Source organism: Aegilops tauschii, chromosome 1 (genome assembly GCF_002575655.3).
Source record: "Aegilops tauschii subsp. strangulata cultivar AL8/78 chromosome 1, Aet v6.0, whole genome shotgun sequence".
NCBI classification, from domain to species: Eukaryota; Viridiplantae; Streptophyta; class Magnoliopsida; order Poales; family Poaceae; genus Aegilops; species Aegilops tauschii.
Genome location: NC_053035.3, coordinates 481,652,115 through 481,666,864, shown reverse-complemented (window position 1 = coordinate 481,666,864; position 14,750 = coordinate 481,652,115). Strand labels below are relative to the sequence as shown.

The 14,750-nt window shown below is 42.6% G+C and overlaps 1 pseudogene; it reads left to right on the top strand.

Annotated features, from left to right (window-relative positions):
* Positions 1–1,204: 1,204 nt before the first annotated feature.
* LOC109780982 (amidase 1-like) lies at positions 1,205–4,040 on the top strand (annotated as a pseudogene).
* Positions 4,041–14,750: the final 10,710 nt, after the last annotated feature.

Here is a 14,750-nt window from a genome sequence, read left to right as displayed (position 1 = left end):
GAAATTTTAAAATATACAACTGAACATTTTTATATATGATGAACAAATTTTAAATACACAATGAACTTTTTTTTAATATATGCTGAACATTTTCATAATATACTATGAACATTTTTGTAATACACAATGAACAATTTTAGAATGCAAGGTGCACTACTTCATAATATACGATGAACATTTTCTTAATATGATGAAGATTTTTGTAATACGCGGTGAACTTTTTATATAATGCACAATAAAGAGAAGAAAAACAAAAAGAGAAAATAAAAAGGAAACATAAAAGAAAAAAGGAACCAAAAAAGAAAAAGTAAAAACAGGAAGAAAACAACTGAAAACCGGGCAAAACAGTGAAAACGCAGGAAGAAAAAATCGTAGAAGGAAAACAAAAAAAAACCGTAAGGAATCTCTACTCCTAATGTCTGAGTTGGTGAATAGTATCCACGGTTTATTTTCGCTGTTTTTTTTTTCGTCATCCCCCACCCCATCGAACGATACCTCCACCAGTCGATCCCAGCCCACCGATTTTTTTCCTCTCCCCTGCAAAACCGATGGACATAAAACCAGGGAGAAAAACAACACAAAAAAACCACGCTTTCCTAATCTACCCCTCACCACCACGCTTTTCTAATGTATCTATCTAATCTAATCAATCTATCAATTTATATTCAAAACAGATCTTTCCCTTGCACGCTTTCCTTCATTGTTTCGGTGAGGAGAGGAAAAAAATCAATCAATCAATATTCAAAATAGATCTTCCCTGGCGTGTCAATCAATCAATCTAAACTGATCTTATATGATTACTACAAATCAATATATCAATAATTCCAAGTCCACGGCGGTGATGGCACGTGGCTACGTCGTTCATTTGGTTTGGTTTCGTTCGTTTTGTTCCTTGATCCTTCCTACGATTTTCAACCAAAACAAACTCCCAAAAAATCAGCCCACCCCACCCGTTCCTCGCGTGATCGATTCCGTCACTGCCCCAGTCCTACTCTACCTTCCCTCTTCCTGATAGCAGTAGCAGCGGGGGAGAGCCACGCGAAGCAGCAATGGGACGACAACGGCGGCAAGCAGCAGGAGGCCGGATGACTCTATCCCACGGGATCGTTCATCTCTCACCCTTTTTCTTTCTCCATATGGAAATCGAGATATAGAGCGGGTGCCCGGGGGCGACACTGATGGGGCAACGGATGTGTGTGGCGGCATGGTTGGAGCGCGACTGCGCGAGACGGGCGCCGGCATACTGACGGTGGAGGCTGACCGCGTCGCGAGTCGTGACCAAGAGCTGGGGACGCTGCTGGTGTCGTTGGAAACGCGGTCGGTGGCCTCCTCTAGCAGTGTCAGGTGGCGGATTGGGTCATGGCTGCCGCCTCCTTCCTCTGACCAGCAGCAGCAGCTCCCCCTGCACGGCCTCACCTTTGCCATCAAGGAGATGTACTACGACCCTGCTCGCTCGTTCGCTCCCTCCCTTGATCACATCGATATTCGGTAATCTCACTGACCGACTGACTGGTCGATTGTGTTAAATTGTGATCCAAATTATACCGTATTGGACTAGACGTAGTACAAACAGTGTGGGCCTTTGCGTTGGTACCGACGCGTACGAGTACAACTCGTTTACTTGTCCTACAAGGACTGTGTTGCCCCTCATATATACTCCATGTAGTCGCACCTAAAACGGTCTGTCGTCTCGTGCTTGTAATACCCCTCCTCATAGTGATTGCGCGTGCGTCCGTGGTTTTCTCCCGCAAGGGTTTTCACGTAAAAATCCGTGTCTCTTTGTCTCGTTTATTTTCTGATTATTATCTAACAGATTGCAGCTTCGACATCGCCAGCCGCGTTTGTGGGTTCGGAACCCCGGACTGGGCCCGGACGCACGCGCCGGCGAGCGCCACGGCGGCCGCCTTGCTGGCGCGCTCGCCGCCGGCGCCATGGGCGTGGGCAAGAACGTGATGGACGAGATGGCCTACAACATCAACGGCGAGAACGCGCACTACGGCACTCCCTCAACCCCTAAGCTCCCGGCCGCGTCCCTGATGGCTCGGCTCGGCCGCCGCCGTCACCGCCAGCTTCGCTGACTTTGCACTCGGCACCGACACTGGCGGCAGCGTCTGGGTGCCCGCCGCCTACTGCAGCATCTTCGGCCTCCGCCCTTCACATGGACTGGTCTCCACCGAGAGTGTTGTCCCCATGGAGCAGATGTTCGACACCATCGGTAATTTCAGTCTAGCCGTGCACTGCTACTGTCAGTGTTTAGCAAACAAAATTATTCATTTGTTCAAGTGTTCATTCAGTTGTATTTGAGCGTCTGATTGTGTTTTTGCTTACAGGGTGGTTTGCCAGAGATCTGGCTATATTGTCCCGTGTCACTGACGTGTTGCTGCCACCTGTACCTGCCGACGCCTTCGATGGCCAGCTGCGACGACCAAGCCGTGTCATCATTCCTGCAGACTGTTTCAAGATCTTGGGCTCCGTGGAAGAACCCACCTACAAAATCCTCAACGCTTCAGTTGCCAAGGTATTCGGAAGTAAGTATCTACCATGAACTCGAACTCATCCATCCTTGGTATCCCTTGATGCAAAGTAGAGCAGAGCAGGGCTGGGCTGGGCAACTTACATATACGAGTCTTGGAACCTTGTGAGGTGTGTTTGCTGACTGACTGGCAGATGATGCAGTGGTGAACAATGGCAACATTGTTGATTTCGTCTCCAGCAACGTTCTGAGCATCGGCAACTTCATGACCGACTTGTCTGTGGTCGAAGCATCATCATCTTGTGTGCCCTCTCTGTCTGTAATCTCATGTGCCATGCGTGTCCCTTAAAGGTATGTTGCTTTACTGTCAGTTGTTTACATACCTACTTACTCACACTAAACACAACCACATATATCATAAATTTGTGTGCCCCTTAATTGTACCCATGTCGTCTTCATAATTCCACAGTGAGATGAACTCGATCATCTCTGTAATGGAAATGCCAGAGTTTACTCCAAATTGTATGGAGTGTTTCTACACGGACGACGTTGTCCAGCCGATTCTTGCACGATGGCATGGATCCAACCATGCATGGACATGCGCAAGCGTAGCACACCGGCTGGATTAAGCGTTGGCTGAAAATCGTGCATTAAGCGTCGGCTACAGAGTATGAATTGTATGTATGCACATGGACGAGATTAAATTTGTGAAGATGTACCACATGTTTTTCAGGTAAACCACACGGAGTGGGTAAACATGGTGAAGCCCAACCTCGGGCCTGGCATCCGAGAGCGAGTGCAGGAGGCCATTGCGTCGGACCACGGATCTGACCAAAGTATGATTCCCTAGTGCCAAAAGTCCTAAAGCCTATGGCGCCAAGCATGGGGAGTCCGCGGAGAAGAAAAACTCTATTTCGCTATGGGCCAAAACTAGTGTTTTTTCGGATTTCTAGTCTAGTTTAAGTGCAGGGCTAGAGAGTTCTCTTCCAGTATTCTTAGCTGACTGTCCGCTTGCTTGACTCGAACAAATAGCTTTTGTTTTCACAAGGCAGATCCCATTCCTCGAATGCAAAGGACAAGAAAGACGGATGAATCTGCCATGGATGATCTTCACGCCGTCAGGACCGATTTCAAGTCTGCACTTGCCACTCTCCTCAATGTAAATTCAACAATCAACAGTTCAAAAAATCGTAATACCATTGCAGCATGCATTTACTGAACCTGCAGGCAACAGGTAGGAGTTGATCATTGCTAATTTCTGCTAAATGAATCTGGGTCTATAGGAGGATGTCCTGGCGATCCCTACGGTCCCTGGTGCGCCAGCGAAGCTGGGCATGGATGCAGCGCTGCTGGAGAACTTCCGGGCGAGGGCCTTCTCCCTGCTGTCAATCGCCGGCCTGTCGGGGTTCTGCCAGGCCAGCATCCCGCTGGGCACCCGTTGCGGTATCCCGGTGTCAGTGTCGCTACTCGCCCGGCATGGTGCCGATCGTTCCTTGCTGCCGTTGCCCAGGAGCTCCAGGAGGGGTTCCAAGATGAGGCCGCCACAGCCTGGGGCTCGTCAAGTTAGCCTAATTCGGTCATATATTGTTGAATGTGCTCCAGTAGAGGAGGTTGTATGATTTTGTCTCAACATATGTAATATATACCGTGAAGAGCAGAGCTGACAGAGTGTGTAGTAAGTAGATTTTGACCATCATGCAAACGAATTAAGACCGTTGATTAATACTCGCTTCATCCCACAATGTAAGACCTTTTTGCAAGCTAGCAGACGGAGGCAGTACAAACCGAAATACTTCACCACACAAGAACACATACTATGCACATACATGCTCGAGTGTGATTTCCTAATAAGAACAATTTTCACATGTATGAATTTTTTTTGTTATTCCATGGCAAAACGTGGGCATATTTGTCGCCATATTATATATTTCCCTTCCTAACAAGTTCTTACATGTTTCTCTTTGATAAAGTTCTATAGCAAGCAAGCATCTACTTGATGAAGATCATTGACATTTTGTCACATTGCTTAGAAGAATGATCTTGGCCAATTCGGACGATTTGGAGGCGGGCGGCGGAACCGGCGGCGGGGGCAGTGGAGCGGCCGGATTTAGCAGCGGGGCGTCGGCGTGGTGCGGGGGGAGGTACTCAAATCAGCGGCTCCTCGGCGGGGCGGTGGAGCGGCCGGATTTAACAGCGGGGCGTCGGCGTGGTGCGGTAGGCAAGTGTCGCGGCGGCAGAAGCGCTGGGGGAGGGACTCAAATCAGCGGCTCCACGACGGCTACGTTGGCGCGGCCGGATTTAGCAGCGGGGCGTCGGCGTGGTGCGGTGGGCGAGTGTCGCGGCGGTGTAAATGCGGGGGGAGGTACTCAAATCAGCGGCTCCTCGGCGGGGCGGTGGAGCGGCCGGATTTAACAGCGGGGCGTCGGCGTGGTGCGGTGGGCAAGTGTCGCGGCGGCAGAAGCGCTGGGGGAGGGACTCAAATCAGCGGCTCCACGACGGCTACGTTGGCGCGGCCGGATTTAACAGCGGGGCGTCTGCGTGGTGCGGTGGGCGAGTGTCGCGGCGGCGGAAGTGCTGGGGGAGGGACTCAAATCAGCGGCTCCACGGCGGCTACGTTGGCGCGGCAGGGTAGGTCGGGCGAACGGCGGCTGCGGCAGAGGAGTCGGCAGGGTCGTTGGGGTCGGCGATGGCCCGGGCGGTGGTCGGTGGTCGATGGGCGGGCGGCGCGTGGGCGGAAGGAAGTAAAATGAAAGCGGTTGGGCAGTTGGCGCGCAGCCACCAGTTTTACATCTCCTGTAGGTAAGAGATGTATATTTACATCGCGAGATGTTGTATTTTACATCTCCAAGAGGCGGAGATGTCAATTTTTTTTGCATCTACATCATTGTTGGAGAAGGGTTTTAGGGCTTCGAAGATGCAAAAGTTAGTTATTTTTACATCTACATCATCTATTGGAGATGCTCTTAGGTGGGGTTTTTATGTTGGGACCGTAAGTTAAAGATAACATGACGGATAGTTCGGACAATCACATTTCCTTTCCATATGGTTTGGATTTGGAGGTGACCTTGAAGACGACTTTAATTATTTGTTTGATCTATTATGTGCATTGTAGCCTGTAGCAACGCAAACAATGGAGGAAAGCGTGCGAGGGAAAGATCTGTTTTGAATATAGATTGATAGATTGATTTGACTAGATAGATACATTAGGAAAGCGTGGTGAGGGGTAGATTAGGAAAGCATGGATTTTTTGTGGTGTTTTTCTCCCTGGTTTTATGTCCACCATTTTTGCAGGGAGAGGAAAAAATTGGCGCCTTCTCGGCGGCTACGATGGCGCGGCAGGGTGGGTCAGGCTAGCGGCGGCTACGGCGGAGGAGTCGACAGGGTCGTTGGAGTCGGCCATGGCCAGGGCGGTGGTCGATGGGCAGGCGGCTCGTGGGCGGGCGGAAGAAAAATGAAAGCGGTTGGGCAGTTGGCGCGCGGTCGCCAGTTTTACATCATCTGCCGGTAGAGATATATATTTACATCGTGAGGTGTTGTATTTTACATCCCCGAGGTATCCAAGTTGGATATGTCAATTTTTTGCATCTACAAAATTGTTGGAGAGGAAGGGTTTTAGGGCTTCGAAGATGCAAACGTTAGTTATTTTTGCATCTACATTATCTATTTGAGATACTCTTAGGTGGGGTTTTTATGTTGGGGCCATATGTTAAAAATAACATGACAAATAGTTCGGACAATCACATTTCCTCCTCATATGGTTTGGATTTGGAGGTCACCTTGAAGACAACTTTAATTATTTGTTTGATCTATTTAACTGCATTATAGCCCGTAGCAAAGCACGGGCATTCTACTAGTAGAGAAGGAAGCGGCAGCGAACGCACCGAATGGTAAACACTAATCCCGTACATGGGCTGGCCCAACCGATGGCTCTCTCAGCGAAAGCACAACATTCTGATGCTAACAAGCGTCAAATAGGATTTGCCCCTCTTCCTTACCGCGAACCCTATTTATCGCATTAAGCGATCGCGTGGGGAATGTCTCGCTGAAGCTTTCTCTTCCCGTGCGTCGTATTGGGCCACGGGCGAGGGTAGAAAATAAAAATACCTAAGAAAACGAGAGACAGCGCGTGCGTTGCTAGCTACCCCCACCCAGCCCCCATACGTGCATAGTTGCAGGAGCGCGTCCTAATTGAGTTGATTCAAGCCTTTTTTTTTCATTTTTGTTTTCTTTTGTTTCTTTTATTTTTCTTCTCCATTTTTCATTCATTCTTTTTTGCATTTCTTTCTTCATTGTTTTTTCAGTTTCATTTTCTTTTCTTTATTTTCGTTATTTTTCCGGTTTCCTTTGTTCTTTTGATTATTATTCTATATTTTTTGTATATGACAAAAACATTTACCAATACACGTCTAACTTTTTTTCAATACAAATAGACAATTTTGTAATACATAATCAGCACTTTCTATACAGAATTTTTAACATTTTTTTAAATGCTTCATTAATATTATCCAGAAACAAGATTAATATTTTTTAATACATGGACAACATCTGTTTTATACATTCCAAACTTTTTTCTTTAAATGATTGATTAATAGTTTTTAAATGAAAAGATTGGTAGTTTTTTCAATAAATGCTCAACAATTTTTTATACACATTAACATTTTTCAAATACTTACTCATTTTTCAAACACTTGTTAAATTTTTTTCTCCAAATGCTTGATTAACATTAAAAAATAATTGTTCAACATTTTTACAAATATTCGTTCAACATTCTTTAAATACTTATTCAATATTTTTCAAGTACTTGTTCAACATTTTTTAAATTATCCTTCAACATTTTTTAATACTTATTCAACATTATTCAAATAATTGTTCAATATTTTAAATACGCACTCAACATTTACATATACTCATTCAATATTTTTTAATAATTATTCAATATTTTTTCGAATACTTGTTCAACTTATGTAATCCTTACTCTACATTTTCAAATACTTGTTCAACATTTTTCATACTCATTCAATATTTTTTAAGTAGTTGTTCAACATTTTTAATAATTTTTCATAATAAATCAATAAATTGTTCAACATTTTTCCAATTCTTGTTATACATTTTTTAAAACTTATTCAACATTTTTCAAATACTTGTTCAACAGTTTTTAGTACTTATTCAAAAAAGTCAATATTCTAATATATATATAAATTTTAAAGTATAAATTAAAGTAAACAATAAAACGAAAACAGAAAACAGAGGACAGAAAGAAAAGGAAAATAGAAAAAGGGGGCTGGAGCTTCCTACCCGATTGGGCCGGCCCCCATGTCGAGCTCCTCCGATGTGAGAGGTTTGCTCCTGTCTCGCTGAAAGCGAGGAATAGGGGCGCCCCACCCTTACAAGGCGAAATCACTAATTAAGGACTAGTCTTTGCAAAGGTCACTCCCACCTCCTCAAGTTGCGACATGTCGTGTATTGCATGTGTGCCACCTGTCGCAACCTGGAAGTTTCTCCATTTTGTTTCGTAGATCCATTTATTCAAAACGTTTTATCTCTTAACCTTGCATCCAAATCTCGAATTATTTTATCGTTGGATTCCTCGTGTCGAGATCTTCCAATTAGATCCCATGTTGATAAGTTTTGACAAACCTTTTTCATGAAAAAAAAACGGACCAGAAAAGCATGCTTTTTTCTTTTCGAAAGTGGCACGATTATGCCTCTCGTGGAAGCAAATCCATGCCTCCACGAAAAGTAAACTCGTGCCTTTCGCGGAAGGAAATAAATGTGTTTTTTTGTTTCCAAAAGGCACAACCGTGCCTCTCGCGGAAGCAAATCAGTGTCTACACGATAACTAAATCGATACTTCTCGCGCAAGCAAAAGGAGAAAACGCTTTTTTTCGTTTCCGAGAGCCACGACCGTGCCTCTCGCGGTTAAAAAAAAACGTGTTTTCTACCGTTTTCAAGAGGCGTGCCTCTTGCGTAACCAAATTCATGCCTCTCGCGGAAATAAAAAACATGTTTTTTTCATTTCTGAGAGGCACAACTATGCCTCTCGCAGAAACAAAAAACAACGCGTTTTTTGATGCAAAAAAACATTTTTTTAATTTTTTTTCCAGAAGCTAAGAAAGACCGATGTAAAACTGAAAAAACAGAAAAAACCATCTAAAGAGCTAAAAACACGTGCGATAAAAAAAATTAAAGGAAGCGCCCAAAGCGCGCCACATGACAACAGCTAAGGGCGTGCAAGTGGTGGGCTCTCAGCGCACCTTAGATGGCCCTTTGTGGGGGCTCCCGAAGGAGTACTACTTCGTTAGTTGCCGTGACGTAGGGAAGCCTCGCATCAGGGGAGCGCTAAATGTGCGGCCCAGACGCGTGGAAGGCCAGAACCAAGTTTCTTTGTTATTTTTTAATTTTTACTCCATATATATTATTTTATTTACTTAGTTTTGTACTTCCAGATATTTTACATAAATATATTACAAAAGCACTTCACGTCAAACATTTTAAAAAGTGTTAAACACGTATTTTTAAAATGTTAAATGTGTATAGAGAAAATGTACTTCATGTGTATTAAAAATATACAATATATGTGAAAAGGTAATCATGTATTTAAAATATCTTAATCAAGAATTAAAAAATAAAAAAAATATTTCAAAAAAGTTAATCAACCATTTAAAAAATGTTACATGTGTATAGAAAAATATTGGTCAAGCATTTACAAATTATTAGTCAAGCATTTAGAAAATATTAAATGCATATAGAAAAGTTGTTGACCCTGTATTCAAAAAATGTTAATTTCTTATTATTGTTATAAAAGAATGTTAATAAAGTACTTGAAAAACATTAAATGTATATACAAAAAATGGTGGCCATACATTCAAGAAATATTAATTTTGCTTTTGAAAAATGTTCAATGTGTATAAAAAAGCGTTGACCATGTTCTCAAGAAATATTAATCTTATATTTGAAAAGTCTTAATCAAGCATTTCAATTTTTTTAAAATGTCTATAAGAAATGTTGACCATGTATTCAGAAATTATTATAATTGTATTTTAAAACTGTAAATCAAGCTTTTGAAAAGTATTTAATATGTTTGTTGAAACAACGTTGTACTTGTATTGAAAAATGTTATTGAGATATACAAATAATGTAAAATGAAGGCTGAAAGGAACAAATAAAAAAGAAAAAATCATGAAACCTAAAAAAGATAGAAAAGAAGGAAAAACAAAACAGAAAACCGAAGAAATGGGTGCAAAAAATGTTAACAGTGAAAATTGAGAAAGAAATAAAAGAAAACACACAGAACCCACTATAACGAGAAAGAAACAAAACCGAAGAAAAATGAAGAGAAATCAATAATGAAAACTGTGAAAGAAACAAAGAAATAAGAAAGAAAAGGAGAAATCAGCAAAACACCCAAAAACAATGAAAATATGAAGAAAAGAAAAAATATAAAGAAACGAAGATAACCGATAAAAACAAAGAAAACCTAAAAAACAGATAAAGTAAGCGAAAAAAAAGAAACCAAAAAGAGAAGAAGAAAAATGAAAAGAAATGATCACGAGCAGAAAATAGCGAGTCACTGAACGGTTCATTTGTCACCGGCGAGTGAAGCAAAAAAAACAGGAAACAGGCCAGCCTAGTTGCTTCGTGAGGAACTATTCCCTTCAAGCGATAGCGGGCGCTGCTCTCGCGCGAGTATATGGGCCCCAACATTTCGCGGTAGGTACACTGCGTCGTTTTCATTTCTGTTTTTCTTCATGTTTTAATTTCGTTTTTTAATTTCATTTTTAGTTTTGTTTACACTTTTAAATATTCTAAACATATATATTACCAAATTTTGCTTCACATAATATTGTTTAAAATGTTAATCATGCATTGAATTTTTTTGTATGTGTATACAAAAAACATTGACCATAAAAATGATGAATTTTATTGATCAAGTATATAAAAATGTTAATCAAACATTTAAAAGAGATGTAGAATGAGTATTTAAAAACTGTTGAACAAGTATTTTAAAAATGTTTAATAAGTTTGAAAAATGTTGAACAAGTATTTGAAAATTATTGAACAAGCGTTTGGACAATGGTGAACATGTATACAAAAAATGTCGATCACTTACTAAAAAATAATCAAGTTAATCAAGCATTTGAAAAAATTGTAGAACAAGTATTTGAAAAATGTTGATAAAACTTTTGAACAATGTTAAATGTGTATAGAAAAAATGTTGACCAACAACAAAGCCTTTAGTGCCAAACAAGTTGGTGTAGGCTAGTGGTTAAATCCATAATATCTAGCAACCAACTCATGGTTCTGTCATATGGATAGCACATTTTCACGCACCCCTGCCCATGGCTAGATCTCTTGTGATACTCCAGTCCTTCATAGCCCTCTTTACGGATTTGTTCCATGTTAAGTTCGGTCTACCTCGACCTCTCTTGACATTATCGGCACGCTTTAGTCATCTGCTATGCACTAGCGCTTCTGAAGGCCTACACTGAATATGCCCAAACCATCTCAGACGATGTTGGACAACCTTCTCTTCAATTGGCGCTACTCCAACTCTACTTTTGAACAAAATAATCAAGCATTTGAAACTTCTTGAAGGATTTGTTGCTGCTGCTGACGATGAAGATATTCCGGCCACCCCCAAATCAGAAATTTCTTTGGACAGTTCTTCGGGCCATGCCTCAGAGTGAATCATATTCACATATTTTCACACTCGTGTCATTTGTCAACTTTTTGACACTAGTTAACAAAAAGGGGGAGAATTACATCGAGAGTTTTGATAGATTTGCTTTGTTTTTTACACTAGTTAACAAAACCGAAGAATCTCTTCAATTCGGGCCATGCTCTGTTTTGTCACCTTTTTGACACTAGTTTTAATAGTACGGTGTTGAGACTTTTGCGATGTTCGCCTCAAAGACTTTTATGTCTCACCTTGTGCTCTGATGTAAAACTTCTGATGGGCTGTAATATTAGTAACCCGCCTGCTGCACTATTTCCTCTCGAAGCATTTTGTTTTGCAGGTGGAATTATTAACAAAAGTCTTGTATGATTGCACTATATTCTCGTTGGATTATTTCATCAGTGCGAATCATCACCTCGAATGATTGAAAATCCTCCAAATAAGTTCATGAATTGCAGTGCATATTGTCGAATATCATAAACCCTACATACATCTAGGGGGAGTATATTTCATCATCGAGACAAGTAACGCAAGTTCACTCTTGTTCATATTTTCATTTCACTTATCTATCTTCACTTCGATGATTATCTGTTTTGTCAACAACCGTCCAAAAAGGGGGAGATTGTTGGTGCAATAATCGGCCCCTTGTGTTTTGGAGTTTGTTGACATAAACAGTATGTGAATTATGTGTTTGCTAGTGCACACAGACTAATAGGTCCCTGATGTATCGAGGAGTTTGTTGCAAACGACGAAGATAACCTCCCTGCGTGGCAGCAAAGATTATCACCGAAGATAAAAGCTAACAAGAGTGACCCCTAAAAATTGCTGAAGTTCAAGCAATTAGTCCGGTGCCTGTCCGAAGAACATGACTTCGCTTGAGGAAGAATGAAGACGAAGTAAAGACGTAGCATTTGTTTCGTTATTCTTCTTCTTCTTCTTCTTCTTTAATTAATTGAGTCATTAGGACCACCGTACTATTAAGAGGGGTGTAGCGTTTGTAGCTTTGATTCTCTGATGCTAAACCCAAACCTATGAAAGCTGTGAGAGAAATCTCTTTGTGTTCCGAGCAAATACTTGCCAGCAAGAGAGTGTGATCTTCTTCACTGCAAGAGATTTGTCTCGGACCGATGAGTTAGCATTACTTGTTCCTCAAGTAATGTTATCGTTGCTTCAAAAATCCGACCGTTGTGAACGCGTCGATTGGCCATTGGCTTTGTTCGGTGGCTGCTCCGTTTGATTCTGAGAAGATATTTAAGAAACCCACTCTCTGAGCGATTTGAGTTTAAAATCCACCGAGAGAAAACCCCTAGAGCCGAAGAATTAGATAGTGGTTCAGCATCACTGGAATCTAAGTTTAGTACGCTCCGCCTATTACTCTTGAGAGCTGCAAACTCTCTAGACGGTTAGGTGTCAATTTCTTCAGAGACCAAGAGTGATTGTGGTTCTCGAAGAAGTCTGTAAATGTTCGAAGATAGCCTTCAATTATCTACCACGAGTGATCGACATCGGTTGACGAATCGATTGTCGAGGAGAATAGTGAAGGGGAACGCAACAGAAAACAAAAAATTTCCGACCTACGCACCAGCCCAGGACTACTATGGAGACTGCATACAAGGTTTGATCTTTTTCGTTACCGACTCGTGGCGCAGCGGGAAGTAGAGTCGATGACGATCGGCGGTGCAGATCCCCGCAGCTAGGATTTACAACCTCCCAACCGCGAGGATGTATACCCTCATCTGCTCCTTAGACAACCCTCCGGGAGGCGGTCGAACAGCCCCCCGGACGGTGTCGCGGGCAGCCCTTCGGGAGGACCTTCGAAACTCGAACGGTCACTCGGACAGCCCTTCGGGAGGACCTTCGAAACTCGGACGGTCACACGGACAGCCCTTCGGGAGGCACTCACGAACTAAGACCGAAACTACGATCTCTCTACAGAGTTGCACACATACAGTGTCATCTATCCGGCAGGGCTTCGCCGTCCAGAACTAGTTCCCGTCGGAACCCAGACAGCCTTACGGCTCTACGAAACTCTTTTCGTGGGAGGGAGAGAAGAAGCCAGATAATGCATGACATGTGTATGAGAGCAAGGGATGATCCTTTAGGCAGCCCCCTCCACCCCTATTTATAGGCCAAGCCCAAGGGTGGCTTCTCCAAGAAGCCAAGGGGGGAAATACCAAAAAGGCCCTCAAGGTGGCTTCTCCAAGAAACCAAGAAAAAAGCACTTTCACTATTCATGACGACATTTTTCAGCGTCCGTTCGAACTGAAAATATTTATGTGGGCTCAGAACATTTCCAGTACCCACTAAAATAATTTTCAACTCGTTCCGAAACAATTTCGGTTTAGTGATTTTCATCTGCGGAAAGCAAACAAGAATGCGTTTTCACTATTCATGAAGACAATTTTTCGCGTCCACTAAATCCGAAAATATTTCTGTGGGTCTTAGAATAATTCCAGTACCCACTAAAATGATTTCGGATTCGTTCTGAAACAATTTCAGATTAGTGAATTTCATCTGCGAAAAACATCTGAAGTGGTTCGGGCAGCTCCGGAGCATATCCGGTTATTATCCCGGAAAATTCCAGAAAGCTTGCAGAATGATTCTGGCATCCTCCAAGAATTATCAGGCATGTGCCGAAACCAATTTAACTTTATGGTATCCCCTGAAACAACCTTTCAGTTTCACCGGAACTCATCCGGTGACCTCTCTCTGCGGAACTTTTTCGCTGTCCGAAACTTTTCCGGTGTCCGAAACTTTTTCGGTGATTTTCTCTCAGTCTCTGTCTAGTATTCAGCAGATAGATGACCCTTAAGCGTGTGACCCTATAGGTTCGGTGAAGTATAGACATGACCTGGAACCCCTTCCGATCAATGATCAACATCGGAGCCGTGGACACCCATATTGATCCCTATACCCACATGAATGAATATTCGAGTGAACCTCCAGTTGAGGTGAGCTATTCCTGTTGCTTCACGATATATCACAAACACTTGAGGTGAGATTTATTGCATCCCCGTGGGCCAACACTTTCTCCACTATGCAAGTTACCTCGTTACCGGTTTTGTTCTTTTTTCTCGTTTCGTGTTCTGGCATCCCCGTGATCAAATCACAAAGTGTCTGGCCAGACGATGATGGACACCGTAACACCGAGTGGGCCCGAGTATATCTCTCCATCGTCTGAGGAGCAAATCCCAATCTCGAGCTATCAAGTTACTTAACATACTTTCCCATGAACCCGTAAGCCGCCGTAATAGCCATCCAGTTACGGATGACGTTTAACAAACCCCAAAGTTCATGAAGCAAGCATGAAGAAACTCGATACTCTCATGGTCTAAGGAATTATGCAAACATTAACTATCTCTGTGTTATAAACCATTAACTTGTGACGAATGTATCTCATAGCATAACATCAATTCGGGTCGATTCAACACAAATGTCCTTCCTGACATTGTGCCCTCAAAGTTGCTTGGCATAGACATGCCCATGATTGGGAAAACATAATGATCATGCAACACTTGAGCTAGTCTTAGATTCACGACTAGGAATACATTTTACCGTTTATTATTTCACACGTGCATATGGGTTCTCCCCAGAGCCTTT